Source organism: Ambystoma mexicanum, chromosome 6p (assembly GCF_040938575.1).
Source record: "Ambystoma mexicanum isolate Mex_15411 chromosome 6p, UKY_AmexF1_1, whole genome shotgun sequence".
NCBI classification, from domain to species: Eukaryota; Metazoa; Chordata; class Amphibia; order Caudata; family Ambystomatidae; genus Ambystoma; species Ambystoma mexicanum.
Window position 1 is genome coordinate 1,024,096,481 of NC_090935.1, and position 24,218 is coordinate 1,024,120,698.

The window sequence follows — 24,218 nt, forward strand, 5'->3', positions numbered from 1 at the left end:
TTGGGCACTAATCTCCTTTTGGTTCTCGTACCGACTCTTCGCAAAAAACACCAAAATCTTCTTCTCTTTTCCTGAACACCCCTCTGATCTCTCTATATAAATGTACAACTGATTCTCTGCCATTCATTATTGGAAGGGGTTGCACTCTCTGATGATAAACTCTTCCAAAACAGAGGTGCTCATCCTCCCTGTCAAATAGTCGTTCCTCTCCTGCCTATCCAGTTCCCACATGGCACTCCCCCTGCTCCTCTTCAGCTAGAAACCTTGGTCTCAGCTATGGCTCTTCTCAAACCTTCTCTAATTTTTCTCTCCAAAACTGTAACAGCAGCCCACCTCAACCTCCTTAATATTATGAAATCATTCTGGCCCCTCCTTCCTTTAGCACCAGCACGCATCTCTTAACCATTCTTGTCTCCTCTAAACTGGATACTGTGTCAGCATCCCCTTCGGTCTCCTAAATGATGCTTTCTGTCCTCTTAACAAGATCATTAACGTGGCTTCAAGGATTCTCTTTGAACTACCTCACCTACTTCCACTTACTGTCACTTGGCTGCATGGCTGAGGATGTAACACAAGGCCAGATTAAATTGTCTTCTCTTAGTTCACAAATCTATCCATGGTAAGGCACCACCCAATCTATCGTCCTCTAACGCTGCAAGCCTTTTCATAATCACTGCTCTGTGCCCGTCCTAGATTATCCTTGTGGCACCTCACCCTCCCTGTGCTTCCTCTCACTACCACTCTCTCTCTCTCTTCTTGCTCCACTTGCATGGAATTCTCTTCCCCCAGACATCAGAGAAACTGTCCACACCAATTTGTTCAAAACCAAACTAAATGCCTCCCTCCTCGGCTGCGAGTTACCCTCTTTATTTAGCTCGTATCTGCTTTCTAGTCAACATTACTCCCTCGCCTCTGACCTGCCTCTACCGCCCACTTTCTCAGTATCTAAGTACAGTATCTTCAGTCTCCCACGCAGCCATTTTCTTTAAAAAACACACACAAAATGTTTTCCTAACAAACAAGCAATATTTTAAGAAGAAATAGTTTCCCAAACCAAAGTGGCATCCCAAATCAAACTGATATCACAAAACAAAGTGGCTTCCCAAACCCTGAACAAATGTTTACCCTACAAAGTTAACGGAAATTTCGCATAACACAACAAATAAACACACATGCCACATAATCCACTTGCCTCACCTTCTAGCAGGCTAAAGCAACCCACAAAATAAATGAGGGATAAGGTTATATAGGCATCCAAACTCCCTTTTCAGCTAAGAACTTGCCTCAATTCTCACGCAAGTATTTACATACTAAATGAACATCATTTTCTCATCGGAATACTTGTGTGAGCTCCAAATTAGTCATGGGCAAACACAAATGCATCCAAATTCTGTCGATGAGACTGGTGGATTAAGCATTGTGTTTTAGGAATTTAGTCAACGCTTATTAGCATGCACTGACAAATGTTTAAAAAAATATTCCAAATAAGGAAGAATTCAGACATTTCCTTCAAAGCTATGTGCAGAGCTGGTGATGGCCTCTGTAATTAATGTGTTTTGAGAAGAATTACTATATACAAAAACATGCCATGACAGATGGACCTCAGCATTGATTTGTGCCATTGTCATCCCATTAGAAAATGTAGGTAGGGGGGCGTGGCTTGGCCGGGGAGCCATGTAGCTGCCTTTTGTTTCGGCTCCGGACCATGGCCGCAGCAGCTTTACAACGTTTTTATCCCCAGCTGCAGGATCCGACATGATGGCGCCGGGTGGGGGACGCCCTTGCACCTGTTATGTGTGATTTTGGTGCTGAAAGGTGCTTTAGAGGATGAGATGTCCACCACCAAAGTGGTATCTGCATTGCCGGCTTGGAGATGGCACCACCTTGATTGTGCAGCCGTTAGCAGGGCTGTGGATGTCAGAGCCATTGAATGCAGAGCCAGGTGGAGTAGAGAGGTGGTGGGGCTCCTGAGGCTGCGGTAGGATGCCTCACCACCCTGGAGCTGATCAGGGTGCTGCCGCCGGCCCGATGCCATCAGAGCACCTGTGATAGCGGGGAGGAGGAGCAGCCACTCTGCCGGGCCCAGGAGGACAGCAGGTGGCACCCGCTGCCAGCCTGCACTTTTCTCTCTTCTTGGCTCTTGGAGGCACAGCCTGCAGGGAGTGGTGGGATAAAGGTATCACGACTGCCACTGCACGTGTACGTTCCGGAGCATTCTCCCTCTTGTCTTGCTGAAGCTGGGCAATAATTGCCCATGGTGTGTCTGGCAGGGACTGCTGTCATTGACATCCAGGGTTGGAAAAACAAGCCTCTACAGTTATGGATGCTCCTAGCTGGGTTTGCCCCTGCCCCATGTTGTTGAAGGTTGAAACTCCTGATGCTCCTCTGCAGGGAGCCCCGGGGGAGTGGGGGCAGGCACAGTCTTTGAGTGACTAAAAGGAGCTACCAAAGTGCTGCCACTGGTGCCCCCGCTTGGGAGTCTAGGGTTGCTGTGGTGGGTGAGTCAACCCTGGACCCCATGGTGTGTGTGGGGCAGCTGCCTACACGTTACTGGCAAGCTCATGGTACTTGATGGGTTGTATTGGGGACGCCAAGGCACTGACTTTTCTAACTAACGTGGGGCACGGACTCGAGCAGTAGCAGCTCTAAAAACAGGAGTGTCTAATAAGCTACCAGCGTTGTCCGGCTTACTAGCTGTTTCATATCTCATCAGCAGACCACAAATGACCCTTCCTTGTGTGTCAGGGGTCCACTCTGTCATTACCTGGTGTAATGATAAGATATGATATGATTTGGTATTTATAATGCACCTTTACACATTTGTTTCTAGGCGACACAAGACAGGGGAAGGGAGACAGAGGGGTGACAAGACAAACAATCTCACAAAGTCTTGTGACATTCAGATTGTGCCGGTGAAATGAAAAGTGCAGAGGAGACGGTGAGGGGAGAAGTGCAGGAAAGATGTATGAGGGGTAGTGCAGTCACGGCAACAGGGCTCATAGTAAGTGTGAGGGATGGCAGCAGACTACATGGATGCAGCCCTAGACCAGAAGAACTGGGTAGGCCAGAAGGCAGTGCAGGGTGACTGTTCAAGGGTCGGTGTGGTTCCCTGTGTGACTCTGAGCGCAATCACACCACCAATCAGGACGAGCAGACAGGTATGATATGATATGATAGTTTATTCATATAGCACCTATACACAATGTGTTCCAAAGTGCTTCAAGGCAAGGGAGGGAACAAGGGAAAATACAATGACATCCTTACAGGCCATGAACAGTAAGGATGTGAAATTAACTATTGTACTCGACCTTACAACATTTCAGATAGTGCAAGAGCTAAGACATAGATAAGGAAGGGAGGGGGAGAGTGGAAGGTAATGGAAATAAACAGGTGACTGCCGTACTAGGCCTGAAGACATTTCTGGTAGACACAGAGAAAACAAAAGGTGAGGGAGAGGGGTGCAGAAAGGGAGGGGAGGAACTAAAAAAGTGACTATCGTACTAGGCCTGATGGCATTTCAGATAGTGCTGGGGGTGGAGGGACAAGTAAGGGATGGGGGAGGAGACAGACGAGGTTGCTATCATACTAGGTCCAGGGACAATTCTGAGTAAGTGCATAGAAAAAAGTAAGGGGAGGAGGGGAGGAGATAGGAAAAGGGAGAGAAGGAGAGAACAGAGATTAAGCAGTCAAAAAGAGTGGAGAAGCAAGAGCTGGGGTAGATTAGCAGGGGAGAGGGAGAAAGAAGGAAGAAGAGAAGAGGAAGGTCTTGAGCAGCTTCCGGAACTTCAGGTGGTCCAGCTCAAGTCTGAGAGTGGCATGGAGGCCATTCCAGAGGGATGCAAATGCAGATGAAAGTGATTTACCTCCCACTTTCTGTTTGGAGAAGCCTCTGACCCACAGTGAGTTTGAGGTAGCTGAGCGGAGGGGTCTAGAATTAAGGTATTTAGGAAGAGAGTGTTGGATATAGAGAGGACTATGCCGCCTGAAAGCCTTGTCGATGATGCAGAGGGTCTTGAACTTGATCCGTGGGGCCACCGGGAGCCAGTGGAGAGATTTCAGAGCTGGAGAGATGTGGTACCTGGGCTTTTGGCCAAGGATAGGTCTTGCAGTCCTGTCCTGGATTAGTTGAAGAGGGCGAAGAGTGGAGTTAGGAAGATTGAGAAAGAGGCTGTTACAGTAGTCCAGCCTGGATAGAAAGAGAGCTCTGGAGACAATGTGCATCTGGGGGAAGGTGAGAAAAGGTAGGATGCCTCTGAGGAGGAGCAGCTGGAAATGGGCCTTCTTGGCAAGGTCCATGATGTGTGGAGAGATGTAGAGAGTGCAATCAAAGATGCCGCCAAGGTTTTTTGCCTCACAGGATGGTGAGGGGAGAGAGCGCAAGGAGGGCAGCCAGAGAGAGAGAGGAGACATGGGAGCAGGGGTCCCAATAAATAAGAATCCCTGTTACTGGTATTAAGGTAGAGATTGTTAGAGGCGCACATCCCTGAATGCCGGTAGGCAGTCAGGAATGAGTGAGGAGGGAGAGGAGACTGAGGGTAGGCTGCAAGAGAGCTGTATCTGCATATCACTGAAAGTTAGAGGAGAAAGTAGAGGTCAGTTGGGCCAGGGGGGCCATATAGACATTGAAGAGCCATGGTGATAGGATAGAGTCCTGGGGAACACCACATGTGGAAAGAGAGATGGTGGAGAGAAAGGACCCAAGTTGGACCTGGGAGGGTCAGTTCAAGAGGAAGGAGGTCAGCCACACCAGAACCTGACCAGTGAGGCAAATGATCACACTGAGACGTTGTATGAGTGTGGTGTGATTGACCATGTCAAAGGCAGAGCAGAGATCAAAGTGGATGATGACAGAGGGAGAGCTGGAGTCAAGGTTGGAGAGAAGATCTTCACGGGAGTTCAGGAGGGCAGTTTCTGTGCCTCTGGCTGATCTGAAGCCAGACTTATGGTCATGGAGCTAACCAGCAGATTCAGTGTGGAGGTTTAGCTGCAAGATGGTCAGTTTCTGAAGGCGTTTGCCCAGGAAAGGAGTGATACATATTGGTTGATAGTTGGCCGGGCAGGAAGGATCAGCAAAGGGTTTTTCAGGAGGGGGTGCACACAGGAGTGCTTGAGAAGACAGCGGAACGATCCAGTGGCAAAGGAATGATTTCAGAAATTGGCCAAGGCACGAGCAAGGGAGACACAGCTGTCCTTAATGGTTCTGGAGGAGCAGGAGAGCACCTGTTTGGATGAAACCTTCATAGACCAGACCTATCTAGAAAGATCATCAGGTGTTATACGGGAGAGAGAGTAGAGAAGGAGAGGAGAGGGAAGAGTGGCCGGAGTTGGCCTGAGAGAGGAAGAGGGTGATCAATGAGGAGAGGAGTATAGCGTGGACAGAATTTCCTGAGTTTTAGTGGTGAAATCAGAAGCCAGGGCTGTACAGAGGGCCTGGGATGAAACAGGAGAGGTAGAAACTGCAGTCGGATTGGCCAGCTCCTTGCAGATTTTAATAAGTTTGACCATGCTGTTAGAGGCCTTAGAGACACAGGCTTGAATGTGGACCCTCTTCTTGGAGAAGACAGAGACTCTGTATTGTCTTTGGAGCAGCCAGCAGGCCAGTTTGTCAGAGGATGTGCCCGAAGCCCTCCAATTCCGCTCGGCCGCTATGCACTTGCGTTGCAGAGCAGCCAGGTTGGAGTCATAACAAGAATTGAACTTGACAGGGGCAGGATATCGAGAGTATTGGAGATAGGGAGATGAATGTTGGAGAGTCAGAGTGGGAGTCAGTTGCAAGGGTAGAGGAGAGAAAGTAGGGGCAAAAGCAGCAAATGACACCCGTTTTATAGGTCAAATGACTGTGAAGGAAGGTGGCAGTGCTGGGGTAGGTTTTGCTAGGGGTACAGACAGTTTTAGGTCAGAGGAAAGCAGAAAGTGGTTAGTCCAAGAGAGTGTAATAGTGAAAGGGTTAGAGAGAGGAATGTCTGAGGAGATGAGAGCATCCACTGTATGCCCAGCTGAGTGTGTCATACCAGAGGGAAGAATAGAGAGGTAGAGAGAGTCCCAAAGGTTTTGAAAAAAACCCTGAATGGTCAAGAAAGTCTGAGTGGATGTTGAAATCCCAGAGGAAGAGAAGCTTAGAGATAGATGCAAGGAGAGAGAATAAGCGATCAGCCCATTCAGAGAGGATGAGTGCGACCTGGCCAAGTGGCCTGTAGATAGTGGGCAGAGTCAGAGAGAGGCCAGGAGAGAGGTAGAGCCTGCAGACCAGGCATTCAAAGGAGGAGTAAGCATGTGCGGGAATGATAGAGACAGGGACCCACTCAGGAAAGATCAGGGCCACTCCACATCCAGGCTAATTGGTCCTGGGTTCTGAGAGGATCTTCTAGCCCTCAGGGAAGTGAGTGTCAAAACTTGTGACAGAGCTAGTCATGAACCAAGTCTCAGTGAGAGTGAGAACATCTAGATCAAGGTCTTCGAGGAGGTGGCAGATGTCAGAGGAGTGTTTGAAAGCATTGCGAGCATTGAAAGAAGCTACGTGGGCCAAGTTGCCACGTTTGAAAGAATTCCGGGGTGGGGTACATGAGATATCTACATTCAGTGGAAGAGGACAGAGCTAGAAGGATGGGGCGGATGGCCTAGAGAGGAGAAAGAGGAGGGTGCCAGAGAGGAGGCAGGAGAGGAGGATGTGAGTGGCAGAGGAGCCAGAGCGGTAGAAGAGGAAGGTGGCAGAGGAGCCAGCAAGGCGGTAGAGGTGATGCTAGGTGGTGAAGGGCCCAGATAGCAGGAAGAGGGGAGAGACACAGAGGAGGCAGCACAGGTGGAAGGGAATGTCAGAGGACCTGGAGTGGTAGAGGAGAAAAGTGACTGAGGGGCCAAAGAGGTGGTACAGTAGCAGGAGAAGGGAGCAAGTTGATAATATATGGGACATACCTATCCAGGAGGAGGAGGTTAGGCTGAGAGTGCTGGTCCATGACAGTCCCATTTAGATAGACATTTATGATGGTGTTGGAGGACAGGAACGAGGCCAAGAGGACCTCCCATCTTCTGCCTACCCTACACTGGTGGTCCCCACCTTTGCACCTCTGAGTTGTTGCTGGAGTTGTGTCTCCCTGTGTCTCTAGGGGGCTCTTCCCCATGAGGACATTCTCAATGTGGAGCTGACTGATCCAGTGGCCTAAAAATTCCTGGGGTTGAGGGGCTGTTCTCCTCCCCTTCCCGGCTTCACAATGTCCTCCAGCAAGTCCAAGAAGCCTAAATCCTCTAAAATTAAAGAATTCCTGACCACTCCAGGCCAACATAAGTAGACATAGCCTGTCTCTCCAAGAATCTCCCAATATTTGCCGGATGAGGAGGAAGCTACAGCTCCGGCCACAAAAGCAGATATTGCTTCCCTCCTTCAGACTCTAAAGAGTGAGATGGTGATGGAACTCAGGCAAGACATCTTGGAATATAAGGCAGATTTTACTTGAGCCATATCTGATGTTGGCAAAAGTGGGTAGTCAATGGGGGTCGGGCTGACGGACATGGAAAGCTCTGTCGTGGAACTCCCTAATGACCAATTGGGCATGGAGCAGCGTCTGATCTCCCTTGAGGAGCAACAAGCATGCATGTTGCTGAGGATCGAGGATGGGTAGAACAGATCAAGGCAAAATAACATATGGCTGAATGGGATTCCACAATTTATCACTGATGCTCAGCTGGTGTCATATGTACAGGAGACTTTCTGCAAGATTTTGGGCCTCTCAGATGACGCAGACATGATCCTTGGTCATACTCACCGGATCGTCTCCTCATTTCAGAAAAGCACGGGATATCTTACGGACCACCTCACTAGAGTTTGCTTTTTTCCACATGAAGGAAGATATTATTAAGAAAGGTCGAGATTCCCCAGAATACCCCTTTAGTGGCACTAAGATTTGCATTTTCCAGGACTTGGCGCAACTCACTTTGCAGAAGAGGCGAGGGATGCACCCCATCACTGCTTAATTGCATGATCATAATATCACAAACAGATGGGGGTTTCCCTGCAAACTCCTCTTTGACTATCAAAATGCTCAAAGGCAAGTCTCCTCCCTGGAAGATGCTTCAATTCTACTTGTCTTTACTTCAGAGGATGGCCCAGACCATGCTCTAGGTTCAACAGTCCACCTGTGATGGACATGCAAGCCTACAGGCCCTGATAGACGGAGGCAAAGGCAGCAGAAATCTTCACGACGCCCTGAGGAGAGTCCATCTTTTTTTAGCTGCATCCAGCTGTAGCTGGTAGCCCCATTGTGTCTTTCATTGACTGCACATGTAGATTTGGAGGGCCCCTGGTATCGCTGGCTATTTTCTATATTTGATGGGTGATACCCTCACACTCATAACGTATCTGATCCCTGCCTGCTGCCAGTTCTTTCCCCTCTTTTACTCCAGGATTTACATCTCCCCTCAAATCACATAGGCCACATTTTTCACATTGGTCTCGATCACCACACGGTGCTGGTCCCTTTCTGTGGCCACATTAGCCATGTTGGCTTTTTCTGTGGGTTTGTTGTGGTTTTTCTATTTTTCAGTCCTACTTGTACAACAGTTCATGTTCTGTTTTGTTGGAAGAGGAAGATGTGTAAGCATGCAACACTCGGGATGGGGAAAGGTTATTCTGGGCTACTGCCTCATCTGTTTTGGGGCGCAATATCGGGGAGCTAAGCTGCTGACATTCAGCAGTAATTGCATAGAAAGTTTCCACTTGTGGCACAGTCTATTAGAAATGCTTCCTTAAATACACAGGGGCTTAATTCACCTTTTAAGTGGAAAGCGCTCCTTCATCACCTTGCTCATTGTGATCCCAATGTGGTTCTTTTACAGGAAACCCATCTGAAGCAATGTGATGAATGGCGTTTGGCCTCTCACAGGTTTCCCCACCAATTCTTTGCTACTGGAGGCACTAAACAGAGGGTTTTGCAATACTGCTTAATATCATTTGGTGAGAGACGGGTACTCACAGATAAGGAGGGGTGATATGTGGGGTTGTCAGGGACTTTGGGGGGATCCCCATCACCTTCTTTTCTATCTATAGCCCCAATGATGATCAGTGTTCCTTTTTTAACCAACTTTTTTAAACCATGTGCAAGCTTGCGGATGTCAAATTGTTTCTTGGTGGGGGGATTTCAGTGCTGTAAAGGACCCAGTTAGGGATTGCACCTCACCGGCTTCTTCCGAATGCATCCGTTCAACAGCTTTTCTTTCCCAGTGGGTTTGAGATTTGGGTTTTGAGGATTCCTGGTGCCATTATACATTATAGTCCCACGTACATGGCTGTCACTCCAGGATTGATAAGGTTTTCTCTCCCATCTCCACAATGGACACTTTCCTCGAGGCTACCACTGGGAATAAAGTTCATTCAGATCATGCTTTACTTACACTTACAGTTTTGGTGGGGCATATTTAACAACCCAGCCCGCCACTTTGGTGAATTAATGATATTCTGCTGTGAGATCCCCTTATAGAGGAGAAGGTGAGAAACCATATTATTCAGTATTTTTAGCTTAATGATACGGGGGAGATGTCCCTGTGTTTGGTGTGGGTAGCATGGCAAACTCTTACTAGGGGCAAATTTATTAGCCTATCTGCTGCACATTGTAAGTTATTACACACATATTGTTCCACTCTGGAGACACGTGTTGAAGCATTGGAACAAGAACTTAAGCAGTCATGGTCACGGAGGACCAACCCTCAGTTGAAGAACACTAGAGGGGAGCTAGAGACTTTGCTTGCAGTTCCTTTTGCACAATAAACAATAGAGTATTAGCAAGGAAATTGTGCCATCTCCAAATTAAAAATTTAATTAGATGTCTTAGTGCATCGGGGGGGCTAATTTCTGAGGAGGGTTCCAAGTTGAACATTCTTACCGAATACTATACCACCCTTTTTCAGGCTGAGACTCTAAACACTGAGCAACAGCAGTGATATTTACAACGCGTGTCTATCCCCGTACTTGCTGTGGAAGATAAGCAGCAACTTGAGCACCCAATTGAGAAGGAGGAGGTATTACAGGCTTTCAGGCTCTTCCTTTGGGTAACTCACTGCATCCTGATTGGTTCTCTGTAGCTTTTTATGAGAAATGTGCCACTCAGTTGGTGCCATCACTCAAACGGCTGTTCAACAACTTTTTGGTGACTGGCCTTGAGACCTCTCCTATGACGGGTTCTTACCTCACCCTGTTGCTTAAGCCGCAAGACTGTTCAGCGTATCGCCCTAGCCGTAGTTCTGAACTACGATGCATGCATTTATTCTACAGTTTTAGCCTGTCGCCATGCCCATTTGCTTCCTAAACTGCTAGGCCCAGACCAATCAGGTTTTTTCCTTCACCACCAGGCTCAGGATAACACTCGAAGGGTAATTAATGCTGTGGACTGGTGTAGTAAGGAGAAGATTCAGATGGCTCTCTTGCCGCTTGACGTGATTAAAGCTTTCAACAGCATTAGCCGTCCTATTTAACCAGAGTTCTAGAAGCTTTTGCTTTTGACCCCAATTTTGTTAAATTGATCCTTGCAAATGTTGCTTGTCCATCCGTGTCAATCAAAATGTACGGTAGACTGCCCGTCCCGATCCCTATTCTCATAGAAACACACCAGGGTTGTCCTCTAGCCCCACTTGTTTTTCCCATAGGACTGAAACCCCTGGCTATACGTGTTTGAAGTAACCGTGTAATTGCTGGGATAGAGATACAGAGAATGTAGCTCCTTATGCAGATGATATTATTTTCATGATGACTGACCCAGTATCCCCTCTGCCTGTGATTATTAAAGAACTGGATGTTTTTCGAGCGGTCTCTGGGTATGCTATTAATTATGCAAAATCGGCATCTCTAAATATTTCTGTGCCCCAACCGGACCTCCTTCCCTCACAAAGTGCCTATCTGTTCAGATGGCAGGAAGATAAACTTAAAATACTTGGGAATGTTTTGTACCCATTCTCATGATACCCTCTTTTTTCACAACTTTCCGGCTCTCCTTAATGATCTGCACCAAGAACTGGAGCGGTGGAAGCATACAGAGATATTCTAGTTTGGTAGATGCAATGCCATTAAAATGAATGTGCTACCTCGATTACTCTAGGCTTTTATGGCCCTCCCAGTATTGCACTCTTCTCACACTCCCAAAACTTTGTAATCTATGCTCTGGGATTTTGCCTGTCAGAGGAAGCCCCGCCCCCCTTGGGTCCATGCTCATCCAAAGCAACAGTGTGGTGTGGTGGTGCCAAATATACATCAGTACCTATTGGCAGCCCAAATATAAATTATACTCGATATCTCAGATGCTCAGCTAAATAAGCACTGGACGACATTTGAGCAGACATATTTTGGTGTTTCTTTGGTCTCTCTGCCCTTGCTCTCATCCATGTGCTGACACCCTAGGTGCTCATTTCTATCCTGCACTCTGACCACGCTAATCTTTTGGGACAGGGCAAATCATAAATATCGAAACAGGGAGGAAAACCATTCATCTTCTTCAGTCTCATCTACCTTTTCCACCTTCGTATGCAGAGTTGAAAGCATAGTTATTGCTTCTGTCAGGGTTCCATTTTCTCCATCATGAGCAGGTCTGTATGGGCAACAGGAAGGCCTGATCTTGGCGCACATGCCTTCTTCCAAGGCCGTGATCCAGTCCAACACATAGCTGTTCTGAAGGGTGACATGGACATCATTTGGGGGTTGCTAGGGGTAGCATCTGCTACACCTGGCTCCCCCTACGCCACCCATAGACCTGTCCTTACTACCCCTGGGGCACTGGACAAGAGCACATATCTGTGTTACACCTGAAAAAACAGTTTTTACACCTGGGATCTAGATCTCTTTAGCTGGAGAAATAACATAGCTGCAGGAAACCCCATGGAACTGCCATCACTAGCAGGCTGGCAGTCCATTAGTGAAGCATCCTGAATGGATGGGTTCAGAGGCATGGCTGTCTGTGCATCTCATACCCAGTACTGTAGCAACAGGAAGGGTATAGCTCAGGTGCAGCGCACTTGCTTTGGGATCAAGAGGATGCAGTGCAGCATGGGAACAGTTCCTGTTCCAGTGCTTAGAAGCTGGAGAAAGCTGGCATTAAGCAAGATATAAAGGATGAAAGAAAATAATTAAATGGGCCTTTTCTAGGGATGATGTCATGGAGCTGCTGCTGCCATTTACATTTTAAAATAAAAAAAAGATTGCAATTACTGTGACCTGTAACCCATCCATCCCCTCTATCTCCCATCTAACAAAAAAAAAACACATGTGGGTTACTTACCAAATAGGTAAAACTGAAAGGTGATGGCTAGAAGGTTTCAAATCATTCATAGCCACTTGCACCGATCTGGGCAATCCTCCAAATCATCGCTTTTCAGCATACCAAGCCACTACAGAAGGGGGGGGAAAGACCATATGAAAATCATGTTGGGTGCCACCCCAAAATGGGAAGTCCAACCCAAACTGCTAGGTCACATCCCTTCTGCACAAGACCACAAGCATCCCCAGACATGTTCCAGACTCATTGGGCGTCATGAGTGCGGGATAGCCTAGGTCTCTAGGAGCAGTAGGCTTTTCTAGGAATGGTGTTCTGAGCTGCCGCTTGCATTTTAAAATAAAAACCCTGCAATTACTGTGACCTGCAACATTTCCTCCAACACGTCCCCCTGTATCACATCTAACTAAATGAAATGTGGGTAATTTACCAAATAAACAAAACAGAAATGTGATAGCTAGAAGTCTTCAAAACATTTTTAACCATTGGCACATCCCTGGGCAACCCCCCAGGCCATCATTGTTCAGCCTGCCAAGCCACTACAGGAGGGGTAAGGCGATATGCAAATCAGGCATGGTGCCACCCCAAAAGGGGCAGCCCAACACTAACTTCTAGGTCACATCCCTTCTGCACATGACCACAAGCATCCCCAGACATGTTTCAGCCTAATTGGGTGTCATCAGTGAGGTGTAGCCTAGGTCTGTAGGTCCGGCAGGCTTTTCTTGGGGTGATGTTGTGGAGCTGCTGCAGCTGCTGCTGTATACGTTTGAATTTTTTTTTTAAACCTGCAATTACTGTGACCTGCAACACATCCTACCCCTCTAACTCACATCTCACAAAAACGGTGGGTTACTTACCAAATAAGCAAAACAGAAAGGTGATGGCTGGAAGGTTTCAAATCATTGATAACCACAGGCACACTGGGCAACCCCCCAGACCATCGTTCTTCTGGTTGGACTTGTGTTGGTGAGTTGTTTCTAGTCTGTTGCCAGGCACTTGGCAGGCACTGGATGTCTGTGCTTTGGGGTTTAGGCATCTTCAAGATGCTTTGTCTGTTTTACAGTTTAGCCCGAGTGATGTAAAATAGTCCAGGTTGTTGCGATGGACGTCTGCTTACATTCACAGTAATTTGGTAATATGGGCCTATATACACAGATATTAATGCTGCATGTGGGGATCCACTCTTGTATGACACATATATCACATTACACTGATATTGTAATCATATTTTCCTAACTGTACTGAGGAACAATGCTATGTGATGCCAATTTCTGTGATGTCATCAGAGGTCTAGGGTTGAGTGATGTCACTTCCTCTACTCCTAGCATTTTGTTGAAATGATGTCCCTGGAGGGTCAGCATCTGATTGCTCTCAACTCTTCTCGAATCACATTAAGTAGGTAATTCATAGAATTTAGCGCACAAGTGGCGCACGCGGCTGGCGCACAGTGTGCGCGTGCAAATCTCTGCGCCAGCCCTGTGCGCTCAAATCCATTTCCGCGCACAGCGTATTCATGGATTTTAGCTACCAAAACCAGCCGTGGAGCACAGTGGCGCAGCGACCCTGCAGCAGCGCCAGTTATGCCCCCAAGAACGCCCCTCGCGCAGGGAAAAGCCATCAAAATCCCCAATCCAGCGCAAAGGGCTGCGATAACCCTGTACCAGCACGGCAAGCGGGGTATGTGTATTACTCGGGTTCGTGGGAAGTTTCACACGCAAATTGGCCCTGTGCAAATGGGGTACGTGTATTTCGGGGGTGCACGGGAAGTTTTACACGTGATTGGCCTGGGTATGTGTATTTCAGGGGTGCGCGGCAAGTTTTACACGCAATTGGCCTGGGTACGTGTATTTCAGGGGTGCGCGGGAAGTTTCACATGCCATTTCAGCAGGGTACGTGTATTTCAGGTGTGCACAGGAAGTTTTACATGCGATTTCAGCAGGGTACATGTATTTCAGGGGTGCGCGGGAAGTTTTACACGTGATTGGCCTGGGTACGTGTATTTCGGGGGTGCGCGGGAAGTTTCACACGCGATAGGCCCTGTTCGAGTGGGGTACGTGTATTTCAGGAGTGCGCGGGAAGTTTTACACACGATTGGCCTGGCTTTGTGTATTTCAGGCGTGGGTGGCAAGTTTTACACGCGATTGGCCTGGGTACGTGTATTTCAGGGGTGCGCGGGAAGTTTCACATGCGATTTCAGCAGGGTACGTGTATTTCAGGTGTGCTCGGGAAGTTTTACACGCAATTTCAGCAGGGTACATGTATTTCAGGGGTGCGTGGGAAGTTTTACACGCAATCTCAGCAGGGTACGTGTATTTCAGGGGTGCGCGGAAAGTTTTACACGCGATTTCAGGTGGGTACGTGTATTTCAGGGGTGCCCGAAGTTTTACATGCGATTTTGCTGTCAGAGCGGGAAACGCATATTTCGGGGGTGCGCAGGGAGTCCTACACATGAATTGGCAGTGTGGGTCCTCCCAGGTGTCCCCTCTACCCCCTCCACGGCCCCTGCAGGCAGCCCACACCACAGGGGACTACCCTGCACCCCTGGTCATGTCCCCCAGCACCCCCAACAGTGAGGGGCACCTGCCAGCAGGCCCCGACACATGTCCTACAGCCCCCCCACCCCCCAGCATTGACAGGAACCTGCCAGCAGGCCCCAACACATGTCCCGCAGCCAACACGTCATCAAAATCTAGATCCCTGGCTCTTATGGCCACCCAAATCCCACCCCACTCCACCCCAGTCCAAACACCCAACCAAGCTTTACATCCACTCCAAATTGAAATCCCCATTACATGATAGATCACAAATAAGCAGTATGTGCATGAGTACAAGTCTGTCAGACCCACACAATGGCAACCCATGACTGAGAAAACCCACATTGTGACATGCATGAAACCAATGAGAGAAGACCACACATTGAAGTAAGAAACAAAAATGTATTCAAGTCAAAATGAAGGGAACGAAATCAAAACACACAATAATGCCAATAATAATCAAAATGCAGCATGTCCCAAAAAATGATGAATAAATAAAATGAGAATCCAAATTAATCCAAATGAAAATGTGTCCAAAGTCACCGTCCAACAAAGCAAATCCAAAGGGAAAGAAAAGCGTAATATCCATTGCTCCATGGTGAAGAAAAAAAAAAAGATGAATGAGAAAAATCCACTGTAAAACTATGTACAAATAGCAAATCCAGGGTCCATGAGCCCAACAACATAAATTAAACCTACAATGAAACCTACCTAATTACTAACTATGTACAAAAATGTGGGGCATAGGCCATGCGCCCCAAATGAAAGAAAAAAGAAATGAAACTTAACACTAATGAAGTATATACAATGGCGGCGGGCAAGTCCAATGGCTCACTTGTTGATGTCATGGGCCAGGGCATCATCAAACTCCTGTTCAATGTCTTGGAGGCGGGCCAGTTCTCTGGCCCCGAGGTCTCGCAGGGATAACGCCATGTCCACCTACAACTCCCTGTGAATTCCCTCGAGGCACTCAGCCCGCCTCAGCGCCCTGCGCATGGAGTTCTCCGCCCTGACTATTGTGAGCCGTGCCTCCTCCGCCCGCCGCTGCTCCGCAACTATCTCCTTGTCCAACCGCTGCCACACGGAAGACATTCCCATTCCAGGGTCCTCCTGCCCTCCAGCCGATGCCTGCCCCTCTGATGTAGATGGCCCGAGCAATGATGCCTCCAACGTTGAGCCTGCCGCTGCCTCCGACGCAACTGCCTCTGCCAGCATGACGGTATCCAGGCTGATGGAATCCACCAATGCCGTCGTGCACGTGCCCTACCCGATGATGCCGGCACATCCTCCATTTGCTGGGGTCCAGTTGCTGTGGTGTCCACCCCTGCTGGACCTCCGACTCCTGACTGTGGCAGGGATGGGATCCCCACCGATCTGGCTGCGTTGGTCAGGGCAGGTCCACAGGGGGCCCTGGTGGCATCTGGGCTGGAAGACAGCATGGAGAAAGACTGGCGCATAGTCTCCTCAGAGGAGGAGAGGGCCGCCAGAGTGGCCGACACATGTACGAAACCCCCGACCATGGACACTCCCAACTGGGCCACGTTGGCATGCTGCTCTTCGTGTTGACGTGCGTGCTCCCACCAGGAAGCACACACGTCATCACGAATGTCACGCGTGCGCAACGCGACACCAATCAGGACCTTCTCCATACGGCCAGGTGTCCCCTCGTCCGCAGGTAGAGAAGTGTCAGATGACATGGACATCCCCCTACCTGCGGACGGGCCTAGGATGGGGCATCCCTGCTGGTGCATGGTCGTGCAGCCCCTCCACGGCTACCTGTGCTGCCTCCTGCCCCTGGCCCTGGACTGCACCACTTGCACCAGTGGTACCACCCCCACCAGGCCCCAGGTGTGGCTCAGTAGCGGCCTCCTCCTCCTCTGTGGAAACCACCAACCTGGATGGCTCCACACCGTCTTCCGCCGTTGCAAGCCCCTGTGGGGGCTCACCCACCCCTTCCGCTGCAGCCGTAGTGGCAGACGCAGCATCAGTCCCCTCACTCCCGTACGATGGAAATTCTGGGAGGGTGACTGGGCCTTGCCCTCTTCATCCCTTGCCGCTGTGTAGAGGGAGAAATAGAACACAAGCATCAGGGTACTGTACAATGGTCCCCTAGACAGGAGCAATAGCAGATGAGTGGCACTGTCAAACATCACTTCCATCATGTCCCTCCACAACACATGGATCAGTGCAGGCAAAACACATGCAGTAACAGGCATGGGGCATGCAACGAACATTAGCATACATGTCCAAGGGACTCTTGAAACATACAATGCTGGTTTGAAACTCACATGCATCATGGGTCATGCCTATCACATGCGCACACTTCACCGTAGTTTCATCCATCTGGCCTCGTACACCCCAGACACAGTGGATACACGGATGAGTAGGCTGCATCAGTGAATCTGAACATTGTCACAGACATGTGTCATGCATCCATGGCATTTACAAGTCACAGACACGCAAGTCAGACACAAAGACATGGACACCATACATGTCCATGACCGCAGCACCCATCTCTCACACCCCATCCATGTCCAATAACAGAGACAGGCATGCATTAATGTATGTATTCCGCATGCTGCTTCGCATGTTGCATTGTAACACATGCACCTACCATGTGGTTCACACATTACTGGTCTCACATGCATGACCATGATGTCCCTGCACACACACATACGTACATGGCCTATGTCAGACATACAGGCAAGTATCAGGACAACCAGCACCCTGCAACATGCCCTGTCTCACACAGCAATGCTTGGCCACTTACCGCTCAACTCCAGACGGATCTGCCTCTGAAGGATCTGTACGTGGAGCGCTGGGGCTATGCGTTCCAGGACCTTCATCTGGATGGTACTCATGCTGCCCCGGCTGCCCTCCACGGGGCACCGGGCCTTTATGAGGGTCCTGGACCTCAAGTCCTCCCAGCGCTTCTTGACTTGCTTGATGTTGCGGGTCGCCACCCCCTCCGCGTTGATGGCAACCACAAAGTCGTCCCAGATCCTATACCGTCCTTCCTTGATGGCGCGTGATGTTCCGAAGAGTGCATCATAATGCCCCAGGACATGCTCCACCAGGACACCAACTTCCTTCTGACTGAAGCTGGTGGCCCTCTGCCCCTCTGGTTGGGGGTCGCAGTGGTCTCAGATGGTGTTTGCCCCGACATGGCAACCCCCGAGGCAGGCGTGAGTGGGCAACTGGGTCCTGGGGCTGGGCTGTGGAGCGATGGTATCCCAGTCGGGAGTCTTCTGTTCCAGCAGTGGTGGACACAGCAACTAGACCCCTGCAGATGGCTGATGTGCAGGCACCAAATAGCAGGGCACGTGGCCAGCAGGCAGTCAGGCAGCAGCAGATGGCAGGTGGGAGCGTGCTCGGGGCTCTGGTGGGCAGGAAAATGGCCTTCAGGGCAGGAGCGTGGTCTTCCGTGTGTTTTCACGTGGCCAGATTGATACGGAGTGATTTGGCATGTGAAAAAATTGCACGCCAGCGTGTAATTCGAGGGAAGGCCCTTAGCGCGTAAGCGCGTCAGCACACATACGCGATTTCATTGGACTAAAGGCCCTTAGCGCATAAGCGTGTCTGTGACGTATCGCGCACGGGCGTTGCCCTTTCGCGTGTAAAACTTCCTGCGAACCCCAGGAATACACGTACCCAGGCCAATCGCGTGTGAAACTTCCCGCGCACCCCTGGAATACACGTACCCTAGTGAAATCGTGTGTGAAACTTCATGCACACCCCTGAAATACACGTACCCAGGCCAATCGCATGTGAAACTTGCAGCGCACCCCTGAAATACACGTACCCTGCTGAAATTGCGTGTGAAACTTCACACGCACCCCTGAAATACACGTACCTAGGCCAATCGCGTGTAAAACTTCCCACTCACCCCTGAAATACACGTACCCTGCTGAAATCACGTGTGAAACTTCACGCGCACCCCTGAAATACGCGTACCCAGGCTAATCACGTGTAAAACTTCCCACGCACCCCTGAAATACACGTACCCAGGCCAATCACGTGTGAAACTTCACGCGCACCCCTGAAATACGCGTACCCAGGCTAATCACGTGTAAAACTTCCCACGCACCCCTGAAATACACATACCCTGCTGAAATTGCGTGTGAAACTTCACGCGGACCCCTGAAATACACGTACCCAGGCCAATCGCGTGTGAAACTTCCCACGCACCCCTGAAATACACATACTCTGCTGAAATCGCGTGTGAAACTTCACGCGCACCCCTGAAATACAAGTACCCAGGCCAATCGCGTGTAAAACTTCCCGCGCACCCCTGAAATACACGCACCCTGCTGAAATCGCATGTGAAACTTCCCGCGCACCCCTGAAATACACGTACCCCACTCAGTATATGCATGCTTTTTATTTGTGCACACTTTTGTAATGCGCAGGGACGCTACCACCTGCCTTCGAGTGGCGGACGTGTTTAGGCCTGTGCCTCTCTTAGCCCGTGCGCGGGTTTGCCCTATTCGATTCCATGTATACGTGTGGTTCGTGTGCGTGTGGGCGTTCCGTGTACTTCCCAGCAGTACTTCCCCGTTACGCCTTCTTTTTCACGCATTATTCCCCATTCCGCGTGTTCCGCCCCCTGTTCCACCTACTTTTGTTGTGTGCGCTGCGCTATGTGCGTTTTCGCTGTGCGCTTAGCGCACGCTGTTTGGAGACGTGTCCGCCAGCGTGCGCCATGCATGGATTTGGCACACAACCAGTGGGAAAGTAGCGCAGCGCCTTCCTTGAATCGGACGCGTGCACATGCGCTTGCTTTCTCACGCTTGCGCCTCCTTGCGCCTGCTTGCACTGGGATTTTCCGCGCACGTTTGTTCCATGAATCGGCCCCTAAATCATTATATCATATTTATTGTTTGTAATAGCTCCCAGCTTGGTATATGTAACCATTTAGCATTCACTGCAGTCTGAATACATGGCATGAATATCGCTGTAATCTGTAAACTGAATAGTTTATTCTCAGCTGCAATATCATCATAAACTGCTATTGATTTTAGAAATAGTTCCCTCTCTTCAGCCGAAGGAGGTTAAGCAACTGCTTCCTCTCTGGTGTACATCCATCTTCGGAAAGCCTTCAATATGGAGATCACTTGTATTGTGGTTTTCCTCACTCTTTCTCTAATAATGGGAATTGCGTAAATCCTGGTCCACAATCACACCCACCTACACTTTGTGTCTTCCAGGTGGTGCTAATTTCACCCATTCGTCTTCGTCCTGGTAATGATCTTAATCTGATTACATATGGTGGGGATATATCCCCTATGCTGCGCGACCATGCAGGTGGCCCTTTAGTATACAGTGTTGCTTCTGGTGTTCTTTCTTTACCAACTTTTCTATACAAGGGTCTATCGAAAAACCACATGTGCCTTCTATTCGCACTGTTTGATTGTCCTCCCTTTATATCTCTGACATCTTTATACCCCAACTTGTATGGTGGCCGTCCCTTTCCTCAGCGTCAAGATCTAGACTACTTAAGGACATCATTCTATGCTTGTCTGTTATTACGTCATCCAATCTACTTTCCATTTCCTTTAGTAGAGATCCTATGACACTCCCTTTGGTTGTATAACCATCCCTATCCCTCATTTGCCTATATAGATCCCCAATCCTTTTCTCTATGTCTTGTACCTCATGCTCATCAGCGCATGTCTGTATTTGCGGTATCCCTTGTAGCTTCCTCCGCAGCTGTTGTGTCCCTATCTCTACTTCCCATCGTTTTCATGCTTTGACACTATGGGCCTGATCACGACTTTGGCGGTAACGCCGGCGGTATTACCGCTGGCAGTATTAGCCCTACCGTCGAACTCCCCGGTGCTAATAGCGCCGGATCACGAGTTCTGCGGTAATGTTAATCCCCATTCACCATTGAGCCCATTCGGGAATGCCCCATTCCCCATTAGGCTCAATGGGGAATTTTCACGCTCTTACCGCCAGCGGTTTTCCCGCTGGCGGTAATAGCGTTAATTTTCGGTGGATTTCCCCCAGCTCAGAGCTGGGGCAAAATCCGCGGAAGTCCTGATTTGGCGGACCCTTAAATCTGGCGGTAATAGCCCTACCGCCGTATTTAAGGGTTACCGCCAAAGTCGTGATCAGGCCCTATGCATCTATTAACCAAGTGATCTATTTCGTCATCCTTTTGTCCTGTAATCCTTCTCATTTCTTCTTCCTGTCTTCTTATCTCCCTTTTCTCTTCTTTCTCTCTCCTTCTTTGTAACCTACGTTCTATCGATCTTTGTGTGTCTATTCCATCCTGTTTCCTCTCCTCTAATCTCTCTTTCTCTTTCTTCTGTTGCTCATACCTTCTTTGTTCTTCCTTTGCTTCCTCTCTCGTTCTCCTCTTTGTATACTCTCTCGCATTCCTTTTCCTTCTTATCCTGTTCCTCTCTTTCTTCTCATTTTCTGATGCCATTGATGCCCTTTCCATCTAATTTGAGTAATATCTCTCCTTCCATCCACTTGTTCTGCACTACTGTTACTTCCATTGCTTTGTCCTACCCTTCTTTTTGTCTCCTAACTTCTTCCTCTATCTCTAGGTGTCTGGCCCTTTTTCATTACGTTCTTTAATCTAGCTTTCTTCTATGTTGTTCTCGCTGTTACGAGCTGGGGGCTCATATCTCGGATTAACATCCCCCCCCGCCACCTTTAAAAACCCCTGTTTCTTGGTATCTGTACTGCTGTTTTCATAAGGAAAAAGAGGAGCTGAAGGTGTTTCATCCTCCCCTTTATGCTGATTAAGCATCCACTCCTTTTCAGGTGGATCTTCCTTCTCGCTCTGGCCATTTTCCATAGCTCTAAAATGGCCAACCTTTTCTCTAACTTCTTTCCTGTATATCAGCCATGCCTTTTACCCATTCAGAATGGTACTTCCTAATCGTGTGTGTGTATATTGGTAATGTCTTACAGAAATGTAGCAAGGGTATCCCCCCCATGATGACAAGGTTTTTTTGTCTGTAAATACTTACCAGACTTTGTATTCCTTTATTACTTTTAATCAAATTAATCATAATAATCAATTTTGGGCAAGCACCATCAATCACCACCCATTTTGCATAAAGAATTTTTTCAACCAATTTTGAAAAACAATAATATTCGCTTTAGCCCTTTGGTTATATTCATGTTGATTCTTACTGTCCTGCCATTTCATTATTAATAATTTAAGAATCTTCTTTTATTAATTATTCCTTTTATATTCCAATTGATTCTTACTGTCCTGCCATTTTATTATTAATACTTTAAGAATGTTCTTTTATTAATATTTTTCTCTCAACTTTTATCCTTCTATGATTGATGTCAATTGCTTAATTTATAGAGTCTGATAACCAGCTAAATTATTAGTATTGCTTTATGCCTCCTAGTTTAAACACAATAAAAGTTTCACGCCGACATATTTATAACCCCAAACAAGTGTGCACTTTTTTTTGTCTGCAATCGCCTTACTTTACTGTTTCTAGTAAATGTATCTCATCTCAATTTTACCCCATTTTGGAGTTTGACACGCGTTCTTATCTGGGCCTTGCCTCAGAAAATCCCTAAAAACACCCCACTTGGAGTTTAATGCGTGTCCTTCTGCCCCCTTGGATCCTGGAATTGAGGTATCTCTCTTTCTTTAAGCCAAATCTTGTTACTTTATATTTTTTCTGTTTATAATATAGTCCCTCCCTTTTATTTCCCACTTTTGATGCTCTACTTACATGCGTCGCTCAGGTCAAGTGCCTCTGTATCGACACTTGCCCAATCAACCAGTTTCCTTTTTGTCCATGAAGTGCCTGCGCAGACCGGACCAGAATTTCTTCAAAGAGCAACTACAGACTAACTCTTTTTTACATGTATGTCTTTTTGCTACTCTCCACAGCAAACTCTGCAATCATCTGGCTAAAGTCATCGAGAATCCGAAAGTCTGGATCTGGGCACAGGAAACTGCATAAGAACCATCTGCACTGCTACCAAAAATATGCAGTAGCACCTGGAGCGTTTGAAGTGCCAGATGGAATTACCAATACATGATCACAGACCCAAATAAGCAGACAGACTCAAAGAATATGGCAAAGTATTACTTTATCATCAGCTCAAATAAAGTAGGGAAATCTGGTGAACAAACAGATTGCATCTCAAACACTCTCAACTACATTTCGATGATACAAAGGCTTTATACCTTCATGTACATCAGCTATGATGTCATCCTATGTGGCAAACAATAAAACCTAACGAAAGGAGGGATTGGTTAAGGGCAAAAACAAAGAGGTGATGGCTGGAAGGTTTAGACTTAATCTTAACCACTGGCAATGCTCTGGGCAACCCTCCAGACCACCGTTATTCGCCTGCCAAGCCATTACAGAAGGGAAAGACCATATGCAAATCAGGCTTGGCCCCACCCCAAAAGGGGCAGTCCAGCCCGAACTGCTAGGCTACATCCCTTCTGCACGAGACTACAAGCATCCCCAAACATGTTTCGCCCTTGTTGGGGCTCATCAGTGAGGAGTAGCTTGGGTCTCTAGGCCCAGCAGGCACGGGACCCACGTCTGGGCATACCCGTCCCACTCGGGGTGACATAGCAAAAACAAAGAGGTGATGGCTGGAAGGTTTAGACTTAATCTTAACCACTGGCGATGCTCTGGGCAACCCTCCAGACCACCGTTATTCGCCTGCCAAGCCATTACAGAAGGGAAAGACCATATGCAAATCAGGCTTGGCCCCACCCCAAAAGGGGCAGTCCAGCCCGAACTGCTAGGCTACATCCCTTCTGCACGAGACTACAAGCATCCCCAAACATGTTTCGCCCTTGTTGGGGTTCATCAGTGAGGAGTAGCTTGGGTCTCTAGGCCCAGCAGGCACGGGACCCACGTCTGGGCATACCCGTCCCACTCGGGGTGACATAGCAAAAACAAAGAGGTGATGGCTGGAAGGTTTAGACTTAATCTTAACCACTGGCAATGCTCTGGGCAACCCTCCAGACCACCGTTATTCGCCTGCCAAGCCATTACAGAAGGGAAAGACCATATGCAAATCAGGCTTGGCCCCACCCCAAAAGGGGCAGTCCAGCCCGAACTGCTAGGCTACATCCCTTCTGCACGAGACTACAAGCATCCCCAAACATGTTTCGCCCTTGTTGGGGCTCATCAGTGAGGAGTAGCTTGGGTCTCTAGGCCCAGCAGGCACGGGACCCACGTCTGGGCATACCCGTCCCACTCGGGGTGACATAGCAAAAACAAAGAGGTGATGGCTGGAAGGTTTAGACTTAATCTTAACCACTGGCAATGCTCTGGGCAACCCTCCAGACCACCGTTATTCGCCTGCCAAGCCATTACAGAAGGGAAAGACCATATGCAAATCAGGCTTGGCCCCACCCCAAAAGGGGCAGTCCAGCCCGAACTGCTAGGCTACATCCCTTCTGCACGAGACTACAAGCATCCCC